At 53.2% G+C, this 11,875-nt stretch overlaps 1 long non-coding RNA gene across 2 annotated transcripts in view; it reads left to right on the plus strand.

Moving 5' to 3' along the window:
* LOC121481371 overlaps positions 1–10,234 on the plus strand; it is a 64,779-nt gene extending 54,545 nt beyond the window's left edge. For both annotated transcript variants that reach the window (XR_005985267.1, XR_005985266.1), the window contains exons 2-6: positions 2,392–2,547; positions 4,220–4,459; positions 7,871–8,200; positions 9,339–9,502; positions 9,608–10,234. This is a non-coding gene — a long non-coding RNA (uncharacterized LOC121481371). The remainder of the gene's footprint in view (positions 1–2,391; positions 2,548–4,219; positions 4,460–7,870; positions 8,201–9,338; positions 9,503–9,607) is intronic.
* Positions 10,235–11,875: the final 1,641 nt, after the last annotated feature.

The raw sequence follows: 11,875 nt of genomic DNA on the forward strand, positions 1-11,875 counted from the left end.
TGAATAACTTGACAAAATTGTATGGTTGCTAAATGACAGTCGGAACCAGAACACAGGGTCATCTGACTTCAAAGCCTGTACCCTGGTTCATCCTGTTTGTGATGACACAGATGACAATTTAATAGGGGCTGGACCAGAACAGTGGTCACAGGAGTAGACAAGATACTCAGGAGACATTAGGTTGATGAAACCCTAGATATATTCTTATTAAAGTTAGAAGCTAGACCATGGCAGCTGTTGTTATCAGTATTTTTAAAAACACTTTTCCTAAAGTGCTAGGCATTATAATTAGACAAGAAATAAAAAGGATACATTTTGGAAGAGGAGAGCAAATAATCATAGTTTGCAGATGAGATGGTTATTTATCTGGAAGACCCAAGACCATTTCTTGAAAACAGTCGGAAAACATAAATTTTAGTAAAACGGCCAGTAACAAAACGATATACAAAAATGAATAGTTTTTCTATTTATAAAATGACTACCTAGAAGGTAAAATAAAAGGCCTCATCCACACCATCAAGAAGAAAATAATAACACAAAATGCCTGGAAATAAACTTTTTGGGAAACATGTAGAATTTGCATGAAGAAAACCGGAAAACCCTCCTGAGGGATAGAAAAGAGACTTGGATAAATATCCCTAGTTCTTGGGTGAAAAGATTTAATGCTGTAAATCTGTCTGTGCTCCTTAAGGGAATGTACAAAATTAAGATAATCCAATCGATACCTCAATAAGAGTTTTTTAATTTGACAAAAATTACTATAAAGCTAACCCAGAAGAGTAAAAAAGTAGAGTAGTTAGGGAAATTCTTGAAAAAGAAAAATGATGAATATGTATTCTCTCAGATATGAAAATGTTTTACAAAGGGACAATAATTTTTTTCAAAGATTTATTTATTCATTCATGAGAGATGCAGAGAGAGAGAGAGAGAGAGAGAGAGAGAGAGGTAGAGCCACAGGCAAAGGGAGAAGCAGGCTCCATGCAGGAAGCCCGATGTGGGACTCGATCCCAGATCCTGGGATCATGACCTGAGCCAAAGGCAACTGCCCAACTGCTGAGCCACCCAGGCATCCCAAGGGACAATAATTAAAACTTCTTATGTAAGAATAGATCATTGGGACAGAATAGAGAGTCTGGAAAGGATCCAAATATTTAAGGGAATTTTGTGTATGACAAAATGGCATTTCTATCATTTTGGGAGAATATGGCTGTTTTATCAATGGTGTTGGCATGGGCCAGCCATTACAGCGCAAGCTGGTTTTCTATTTTACTCCAATAAGACCAACCATGAAGACGATGGAGTCTTTATGAATATGAATGAATACATATGAATGACTATTTTGGTCATCTTAAGGTGGGGATGTTCCTTCTAAGCATGATGGGATATCCAGAAATCATAAGAAAAGATTGATACATTTGAATATATGGAGATTAAAAATTTAAGTACCTGAAAGACCATTAAAAGAAAAGGAAGAAAGGGAAAGTGTATACGAAAGATAATTATTTAATGTGGTCTCAAATGTGCAAAGAACCCTTACCACTCATTGAGAAAAAGATAAATAGTGTGTTAGAAAAATGGGCAAAAGACACGAACAGGCAATTCACAAAGAAAATCATGACAAATGACCAGAAAGAAACCATGAACAGATACTCATTTACGTTCACTAATAATTTAAACAATGACAGTAAAAATATGTGTCTTTTGCTGTCTGTTGATTTGAGATGACAAACAGCAAACATTGAAACCCGGGGCTGGAGAGGGTGTGGGCAGACGTGCTGGGGCACTGTGGATGGGAAGTGCATTGTTGTACGTTTGCAAAAGGGCAGAGCAGCACAATTGGAAATAGCATCCTCTTACTGCAGCAATTTCGTCTGTAGGATTTTCATCCTAAGGAGATAATTGCAGAAAATTAAGCAAAGAGATATGCACATGGATATTTACCACAGTATTGTTTATGAGAGTAAAATCTTGACAACATTCTAAAGGATCAATAGAGACCCAGCTAAATAAAATATGATACATACATACAATGGAATACTATGAAGTAATTAAAATAATTTTGTAGAACTCTATTTATTGACATAGAAAGATGTCTATGACATATTGTTGAGAGAGAAAAGCAGGTGTCAGTGAGAACAGTATGTATAATACAATCCCTCGTCTATAAATTATATACATAGATCTCTGTGTGTATATATGCATAGAGATATGTCTGGAAGGCTGTTCACCAAAATGCTGGAATGGTTATATCTGGGTGGTAGGATTTTGAGTGATTTTCACTTTCTTTTCATACTTTTAAGTATTGGTTTGATTTTTTTTTTATCTACTGACGATATATGAGGTGCTTCAGTCAGAAAAAAATAATACAGCTATTTTTATTTTGGAAATTAGGTAAATATTAAATAAGAGGACTCGGCACATGGTGGTTTAATGGATGCAGATCAAGAGTCAAGACGCCAAGCCAAGAAAGAATTTGATCCTGGAGCCTGGGAGGATTATGCATTGTGGAAAACCCAGAATGAGAGCTGATTCTGGAGGAGAGAGGAGGTACTGGGTTTTTAGAGCTTTGGCTTGTGGCGGCCGCCTGTAGGCCACAGGGCTGCCTCTTAGGAGGCTGATCCTAGGGGCGCACGTGAGGGGCACAGAGGGCTTCTCCCAAAGACCAAGCTGTGGATGAGATCTCACAGGGAGGGAATGCATGGGCAGGAGGAGCAGGAGAAGGCTGGAGATTGGGCCCTGGAATGTGGCCACATTTATGAGATGGAAGAAGAACAGCATGAATGGTCAGGAAGGCGAAGAGCCACCAGGGGCATAGATGGTCTCGGAATTCCATGGGGTGGGGGTGAATTTCCAGAGAAAGGTCAACCATATCTAATGCTGCAAAGGCATTGACACCAGGGAGAGGGTACAGGACTTGACAAATGAGAGTCTGTTGGTGACCTTGGAGGGAGCAGTTTGGGTGGGGGAATGAGGCCACGCATGGGCATGTGTGGGAGTTGGGGTGTTTGTTCTGGGAGAAAGGAGTGTTGTAGCTTGGGGGAGTAGTTTGGAGGAAAAGGGACTGAGCTTGGTTGGGGATGGTATTAACAGGCCTGGGTGCCACGCTGCCCACTCTCCAACACTAGTTGGCATCGCTAACCATTCTACAGAACCCAGGGAAGCTTCGATGCCTTTTTCTCAATAGCCACTCCAGGGAACCCCTCGAATCTACTGGACAGGGCCAGGGAGATGAGCCTCTTTTCCATGCCTGGGCTTGACCACATACTTGAAGGATGATGAGAAGGCAGGCATGGAGGGAGTGATTAAAGGTAGAGCCAGGGCTCCCTCATACAGGTATGGACTATGGCCTTGGCCCCAAAAGACTCCCAGGTCTGGAGCTCAGGATGATTGGAGTGCTCCCTCTGTGACTCTGCGGGGACTGGATGCTAGAACAAATGTATGCTTTGCATGATGCTGTGCAACAGCCTCGACTGTGTGTGAATCCCTGGTTGGTGCTCTGATACTTTGGGGGCTCGCCATGGCCCACCATCTTGTTGTGCAGGGAAGGCATAGCAGGGACCCATTGTCTGGAACACCTGGTTGGGCATCTACCTGTGGGCTCCAAAACACCTCTGGGCGTCTACCTGTGGGCTCCAAAAGCAGGGTCTGAGAGCAGAATGAGGAGCTGAGGCTCAGTTGTGGCTTGTTGGGGGGACTTTCAGAGGAGATGCTCAGTGGGATTCAGCTGCCCATCCTCCTGATGGTGTTTTGACCACATCAAAAATGGAGGAAATGGGGTCTTGGACAGTGAAGGTAAAGACTCTTCTGGACAGACAATTGGTGGTCAGACCTTGTCTGGAGCAATGGAGAAACAGAGGCATACGGCAGAGCTTCACTTACAGCAGAGGACCAGAGAGGGGACAGGCCCAGGCATCAGGACCAATGGAGGAGAAATGTTGAAGGAGCTCAGGCCAAGGAATTAGATATTTGCTTTTAACATGCTGGAAGCAGTGTTTCCTAAAATGTGCTCTTTAGGACCCTGGTTTCTTGAGGTCGCTCTACAGAAAAGGCTTCTGTGAGCAAATAGATGCCTGAAATGAAGCACCTTCTCAGCTCAGTTTAAGTGTGAGCACAGGAAAGGCTCAGAGAAGTCCTGCAGCAAAGAAACTGATATAGAATCTTCCCAAACTTATTTGACCACAGCAACATTTTAAATTCAGCACCCATTTCCCTTCCGCAGGACTGGTGGCTGACCTGGGACAGAGAGGGCGACATGTCCACGCGGTCCCAGGGACGACGCCTGGGCCCGTTCAGGGATGTCGCCAAGAGGCAGAGTCTGGCTCCGTTCGAGGGAGAACTGTGCACCGATTGCTGATATTCTAACCATGAAGGAGGCAATAAAGGAGTTTCTGTCCCCGGAGGAGGCCTCGAGCAGAGGGTGGACTTGCTGAAGATGCTGCAGAAGGGAGCCAGGCTCCAGGTGGGTGTCATCCTTGATTTCTGGGGCGGAGAGAGGGTCCATGAATCCTGAGAGAGGGGCTGTGCGGCTACCCAGAGGTGGTGCTGCTCCCTTGGAGCCTGTCCCCCGGCTTGTATTGCTACGTCCTCGGCCCAAGAGTACTTGGGATGCTTGAAATGAGCAGTCTGGGAAGGTAAGATGTGAACACATAAATATCCTCATTAAGTCCCAACTACACATCCCAAACTTTACATAACCAGAGCAGCAGCTGGAGACGCCCACAGCCCTAATTGGGTTTCTGTACTAAGAGAACGTCTTCTCCCTGGCTCTGCTTATCCCATTCACGTAGGTAATTACCAGAGGGAGCCAGCTGTGGGGGACCGGTGGGCAGGTGGGCACCCACCCTCGTGGGTGCACCATGAGGATGGGGTGCCGGGGGGGCGCTGAAACCCTCTGCTCTCTTCGTGGGGGGCAGGGCCTGGGGACGGGAGGCCCAGACTGAGCTGCTGGGACAGGACGCCTGACCCCCTGGGGACCTGACAAGCACATTCAAGGCCATGGAGAAGGCCTGGCGACGGGAGTGGATGGAAGGAGATGCTTCTGTTTGCCCAACGGCTCAAGGTGCCCTGTCTGAGTCCGTTGGCCAATCAGCCAACCGCGGCCCCTGCCCCCAGAGCTCAGAGCCGGGCGGAGGAAAGAGCTATGGGCAGGACAGGCTGGCATCAAGGCAGGCTGTCAGGACTGGGAGGGTGGGTGGCACGGGGAGCCCGACTCTGTCGCAGAGAAAGAGGTCAGAGCAGACCTCCTGGATGAGAGCCAGTGGGATTGACCCAGAGAGAGGAGTCACCTGCATGTGGGGTAGGGGGTGTCCCCTTCTGCTAAATGGGGGCCAAGGTGACCGTGGACCTCTGGGCCCCTGCATCACCCCCGCCCCCCGCATGCCCTCCCCCAGCCTCTGGTCTCTGGTCACCGCCTAGGAGTCGCAAAGCCCCTCTCGAGACTCCTCCAAGGCAGTGCGAAGCATGGGAGCAGGGCGGGGCGGGGGCGGGGTGAGCCCCTCTTCGGAGGGGAGGGGTGCTGGGGGGGGCTGGGGCCCCGGCGCGCTGCCCACCAGGCTTCCCGTGGGTGGCGGGTGTGACTTCTCTTCTCTCCGAGCAGCCAGCTCCGTTCCCCCAGCCCCGAGTGGCAGCTCCTCGGGCCGGAAACAATGTGCTTTCTCCACGCCTGGGAGTGGAAGTCAGCAGTTTGGCACCGTCTGGCTGGCAGCCTCCACCGGCTTCCTTTGGCACTTTATTGGCAAAGGCGGTGACATTTCTTTCAGTTGGGTGGGTGGAGCTGTTATGCAGACTCCCGCTCTCCTCATTCGCCAGATGAATATTCATGACTCAGGCAATCTGTACCAGCCAGACTTTCCTGAGGGCGGCAGCTTTTCTTCTCTTCCTCTCTCTCTTTTTCTTTCTCCTTCTCTCCTTCCCAGCTCTTTGGAAAGCTGGAGTACAGCTATATTTAATTTACAAATACGGAGCTATTTAGCTTGCCTTTTGGGGTGCAAGCCCTGGGGAGGAAGGAGATGCCGGTGGGGGGGTTGGGGAGAAAGGTGGTGGAAGCACTGGGTCCCTGACCTCGGGCTTCTAGGTCCCCGGGGCCCAGATCATGGGAAGCCTTATGGGCCTGGGAAGCTCCCTTTGAGCTTGGCATCTTGGTGCCCACACGCCTGAAGATGCAGCAGCTTGTGGCACCTCGGTCCACACCGGCCGCTGAGGTCGATGTGGAAGTCGGAGGAAGCGTGCTGCTTTCCCGCTCAATGCATGGCAGGCCCCAATGAGGTATCATGGGTCCCCCGACCCCCCTACCATGCTCTCCTGCTTGCTCAGCTCCACCCAGACCCCCTTCCAGCCCCAGACAAAAACCCAGAAGGCACCGGGGCATTTGCTAGTCCTTGCTTTTCGGAGAACCAGTCCCTGCTTGGGGTCCAGTTCCCTGCGACACACCTGCTCCCTTTCTAGGAAGGATGGCTACCTAGCTCCTTTTCTGTCCTCCCGCGGAGGCACCAGAAACTCTGGCAAAGGGCTCAGGATTTCCAGAATTTGCCAGGGAATTTGGTCCTTAGCGAGGATGTTCTCGTGTATGTCTTGTGTGTGTGTGTGTGTATGTAAATATTTACACACAGCTTAAGTGAGTCTGTATGCCTACATCTATGTTCAAGTGTTTGAGTGTGTGTCTGTATGTGTAAGGGCGTGAATGTGTATGTGGCGGGAAGTCTGGGAATGTCTGCATGTGTGAATGTGCCTCTCCCGTTAGAGTTGCGCGTGTATCTCTGTGGGTCTGGGGTGTTGTGTGTAGGGGTACTCCTGGGGGGTAGAGACTTGCGTGCGTGGTGTGTGTGTGTGTGTGTACGTGCAAGTGAATTGTCGATGTGTGTACAAGTGTACGTGTGCATGTGAGCGTCTGGGAGAGCGTGTGTGTGCATGCACGTGCGCGCGCACACGCGTGTGTATGTGTGTGTGTGTGTGTGTGTGTGTGTTGGAGAGAGGGTGTCATTCCCCCTGACCTCCGTTCCCTCCTGAACCTCATCCTCTCTAGCGAGGTGGAGGGAGACGTCCCCCCGCCCCTTGCAAGTGTTACAGATTCTATCCAAGGACGGGAACAGAAGGCTTCCCAGCACAGAGCGTCCTGAAATTACTTTATATTCCCCCCTCCTTGTTTCATCTAATCAAAATAGCAGTGTTAGGCTCACCCATTCCCTCTGCCCACCGCGTAGCCCCAGGGCGGGAGCGAGGCGGGCCATCCTGTCTGACCTCCTCTGAGAGCACCTTGCAGCCCCAAGCCAAGGAGCTGTCTTCCAAATCTCCTCGTTCCACGGCCCATGCTTAGTGGCAAGAGCCAGCTGCCTCCCTGCCTGCCAGCAACCGCCAAGCGCTTCCAGAACCCACATCCAGGCTCAGCCTCATTTACAAATATGCAAATTTGCATCTTTTCTGGTATGCAAATGGAGACATGACAAATAGCTAATTAGGGTCAAAAGAAGCACTCTGAACCAATTAGTTGTAGGGTCGATTCCTTTCTGCTGGGAGGAGACTGGCCCCTCTTGCCGCCCTCCATCCCTGCCCGCCCCCACTCTGGCCTGGCCTGTCTGACCAGGATGGTCAAAGCACCGAGATGGGAGTTGATGCTCGAACCCCAGGCCCACGGCGGCTCTTCGCTGTGTGACCCTGGATGACCTTGCCGGAACTTCAGCGTCCCCCCTCTGTGAAATAGAGCAACGGCAGTGACCTGTCCCTAAACCTCCGGCCCAGTGTAGTAAGACCCCGGGGGCAGGGAGGGGGTGGCTGAGAACAGGAGCCTTTGGAAACAGTAGGGAAATTCCTCTGATAGGCACATTGCCTGTGTTCTCCTGAAGCATCCAGTCACCCCTTCTGCTCCCCGAATTAGATGAATCAGAGGTGGCGACGGCATGGCAGCGAGTCTCCTCCCGGCTGCCAGCTCTGGCCAGTTTTGAATGTCGGCCTGCAGCGGCGCATCGAAAGGGATTTCCAAGCCAAGTCTGGATTCCCCAGAAGAGACTGATCGATTACTGATGTCTGTTGTGGGCAAGCGATGGGAGCCTGGCCGCTCCCCAGGTGCAGCCTTACCGACCGGCCCCTGGGTTCTCGTCCTGGCTGCTCCCTGGAGGAATCGACTTCCCCTTTTGAGCTCGCCACCCGGTTGGGATGACACAGGCGCCATCCGACCCGGGTCATCGTAGGGAAGAGGCGAGAGAAGGTGAGGCGAAACCTGCCCTTTGTCCAGGGGGGTGATAGGTACACTTAGGTGACACAGTTGGTGGGACAGATACGTTGCCCCATTTCGGGGGTGGGGAGCAAGGGTGGATGACTTGTAGTAGGGGCATTGGCCTCGCCAGGCAGGCCTGCATGGCGGCTGGGTTGCTCTTCTCTCTGCCCCTGCAGCATCTTGGCTCCCTCCCGCCACCCCCGCGTCGATGCCCCATGCACGCTGCAACAAGCCCCACTGGCCTGGCTCCACAGCTGGGTGTGAAATTTGGCTGAGTCGGCACCTGGGAGAATTGGAGCAATTGCAATCCTGGAGCCCGGGGCCTGGCCCGGGGCCAAAGGGCAGACTAGAGGTGGTGGGAGGGAGGGCCCGAGTGCCAGGGAGCCAAGCAGGGCTGGGCGGCTGGCAGGGTTGCGTCAGGAGAGCACCTGGCTTGAAGCTGGCTGGCCTGAGGGTGCTGAGAGCCCCAGGCCTGAGCTCGGAACAGCGCCCAGCTGTGTATGTGTGCCTGGCCATTGGCCGTGCCCGAGCACGTCCTCGAGCGTGCCCTTGCGCGTGTGCATTCACCTCCTCTGGGAACGTGTGTTCTGGTAAATGTGCGGCTGTGCATCAATATCGGTATAAGAACAGGCATGTCTGTGTAGTCGTGCACACCTGTCCGTGTGCGCGTAGCCGGGTGTGTGCCTGCACATCTGCGTGGGGGTGAACTCCTTGCATGCATACATCTGTCAGTATCCAGGTACGTGTGTCTAGGCATTTCTTTTTTTTTTTTTTTTAAGATTTTATTTATTTATTCATGAAAGACACACAGAGAGGCAGAGACACAGGCAGAGGGAGAAGCAGGCTTTTGTGGGACTCGATCCTGGGACCCCGAGATCATGTCCTGAGCCAAAGCCAGATGCTCACCTACTGAGCCATCCAGGTGCCCCGCGTGTGTCTAGGCATTTCTGCCTGTATGCACAGGTGTCCTTTCAATCTCTGTCCCGGTGTGTGCCTCCTGGTGTGTCCACACGGGTGCGTCCACACGGGTGCATCCCTGCCCACCTCTGTCGGTATCCGTGGATGTGGCTCCACGCCCTTCTGTTGGCACCAAGGTGCGCATCACTGTCAGCATGTCTATCCTCTCCAGGGCCTCTGGGCGTCTCTGGATGTTGTATCTGTTAAGTCTGCCCCGTACGTGCATTAGCGAGTGCTTCTGGGGCTGTGCCCATCGCCTGGTGCATTTCTGGGGGTGCACCTCTACCTGCGAGGGTGTTGGGATCTACCTCCGCCTGCAGGCGTGGCTGTATCAAGGTGAGCATGATGGACTCTTGGATGTGGCTGCCATAGCTCCCTTTTTCTGTCTCCATCCTTCTTTCCTTTCCTCCTTCCTTCCCTTCTTGCAACTCCCTCTTGCAGAGCTGGCCCAGGCTGCGGTGGCGGTGACAGATGAGCCTCGGAAGCCCGCTTCAGCCTCTGAAGGGGGGCTCCCTACGTTCCTCTCCCACGTGGACTCGGCCCCAGAGCCCCAGAGGCTCCCGGCTTTCTAAACGCGAGCTGTCGCCTTGCCCGCTGCACGTGAGTCCTCACCCCAGCGGCTGCGAGAACCCGGGCCGCCTCCTCCTTCCCCTCGTGGCGCCCCTCCCAGCCCTCCTACCTGCTGGCGGGCAGCCTCGCCACCTGCTGGGACAGCTGCCGGCTTGGACTTCAGGGCACGTGTGCCCCCGCTCAGTGGTCTGTGTCTCGACGGTCCCTCTGCCATCTCTGGAACGTTCCTGGGATTTGACTGGGGGCTACTCTGCTCTTGCCCTGGTGAGACCGCCCTGCCCAGGTCCCCGGCTCAGTCCTGGGCCACCTCACTGGGATGTGGATCCCCGCATGGGCCGGTGGCTGTGCAGGGACGGGGTTCGGGGTCGGGGGTGGGGTTGGGGGCTTCCCTGTCTGCCCTGGGCTCCTGGGCCCTGGACCAGGACTGTGGTGCATGGATCATTCCAGGGCCTCCGCTCTTCTCTTGCCATCATCAAATGCCTCCCCCTCCCCTTGCCATCTCTTCCCTTCCCTGATGGTTTTGAATGGAATGTCAAATAAAATAAAAAAACTGATTAAAAGTTGCAAACGGTGTGAGTGAAAATAAAAGCACGTAAGACCAACAGGTATCACGTGAGCTTGACCGCACAGCGAAAGCAGGGTGAGCTGGCGTTTGAGGGCTGCGTCCTCCTGGCTGCAAGTGGACAGGGAGGAGCCCGGGCGTGGGTGGGATAAGGCCGCCTTGACGCCCTCCCCGGCTGCGTGGCCTTTCGGGACCCGAGCTTCCTTTTCTGTCCTTTTCTCCCAGGGGGACGAAGGACCTGCTTCCCAGGTGCGCTGTGCGGAAAGTGTGCCAGGGCCAGAAGCAGCGCCAGGTGGGCCATTTTCCCCGTGCAGAACGCACCCAGCACCCACTGTCACAGCACAGGGCAGCGCACTGGCATCCTCCCCGCTCCCCGGTGGCCTGGTCCCCGTGTGGCAGCCACACTGATCCTGTTAACAGACACTCAAGTCCTAGCCCGTCGCTTGCATGCTCAGGACCTTTGCTGCTTCCCATCTCCTGGGGAGGAGAGCCGAGGTCATCACCGCAGCCTCAGGGCCCCAATGCTCCATCTCCGTACCTGTGAGGGTCTGTTTCTTCCCTTTCACTTTCCTCCAACCACACCACCCTCCTTGCTCCCCAAATCTGCCAGCCTTGTTCCTGCCTCAGGACCTTTGCGTGTGCTATGTCCTTTGCTGCAATGCTCTCGCCCCAGACCTCCTCACGGCTCCCTTCGCCATCCCCTTCAGGTCTGTACTCAAATGTTACCTCCTCTGCGAGCAACGCCCTGCTCTTTCTTTAGTTTTATCTACGGCACTTAGGACACCCAGGAATACTAGACTTTTTACCTATTCGTTTCCTCTGTTGTGTGCCTTCCCGAGAGAATGTAAGCTCTTTTTTTTTTTTTAAAGATTTATTTATTTGAGAGCAAGCAATCGAGTGTGCGCACACACATGAGTGTGTGTTGGGGGGAAGGGCAGAGGGAGAGAGAGAGAGAGAGAAAGAATCCCCAAGCAGATTCCCTGCTGAGCATGGAGCCTGATGCAGGGCTTGATCCCAGGACCCTGAGATCATGTCCTGATCCGAAATCAAGAGCTGGTGGCCCAAGTGACCAGCCACCCAGGCGCCCTGAGAATGTCAGCTCTTTGAGAGCGGGGATTTTTGCCTTTGTTTCCATCACCTGGCAAATAACGGGCACTCAACACGTTTTTGCTGAATGAACTCATCGTTGGGCAGTGTCGAGTGGCTGTCCACCAGCGCGGGCAACCAAGAGTCATCATTGTCCTGCGGCTCCGGAGGGGCCGTGGCTTCAGAATGACTCTTTAACAAGGCAGTGGGGGCTCCCCAGCCCCCCCCAGCCCCGTGGTCCTCTTGCTTTGGGGGGAAGCGCCCACTGGTTCCTGATGCAGCCTGAGAGCCAAGGCTGCGTCCCCTTGGGCCAGCCAGGGGACAGGGCTCCCAGCCAGTCGCTGTCTTGTCTCCCTGCGCCACCGCCCCGAGTGCATCCAGGCCCACGGTGGCGCCTCTGGGAGGCTCATGCTCAGCTGCGGCCGAGCCTGAAGCGGGGGGGCCAGCCAGGCACTGGAAGGCTGGGGGCGGGGGTTGGCTACTAGAAGGGC

Source organism: Vulpes lagopus, chromosome 23, assembly GCF_018345385.1.
Source record: "Vulpes lagopus strain Blue_001 chromosome 23, ASM1834538v1, whole genome shotgun sequence".
NCBI lineage: Eukaryota > Metazoa > Chordata > Mammalia > Carnivora > Canidae > Vulpes > Vulpes lagopus.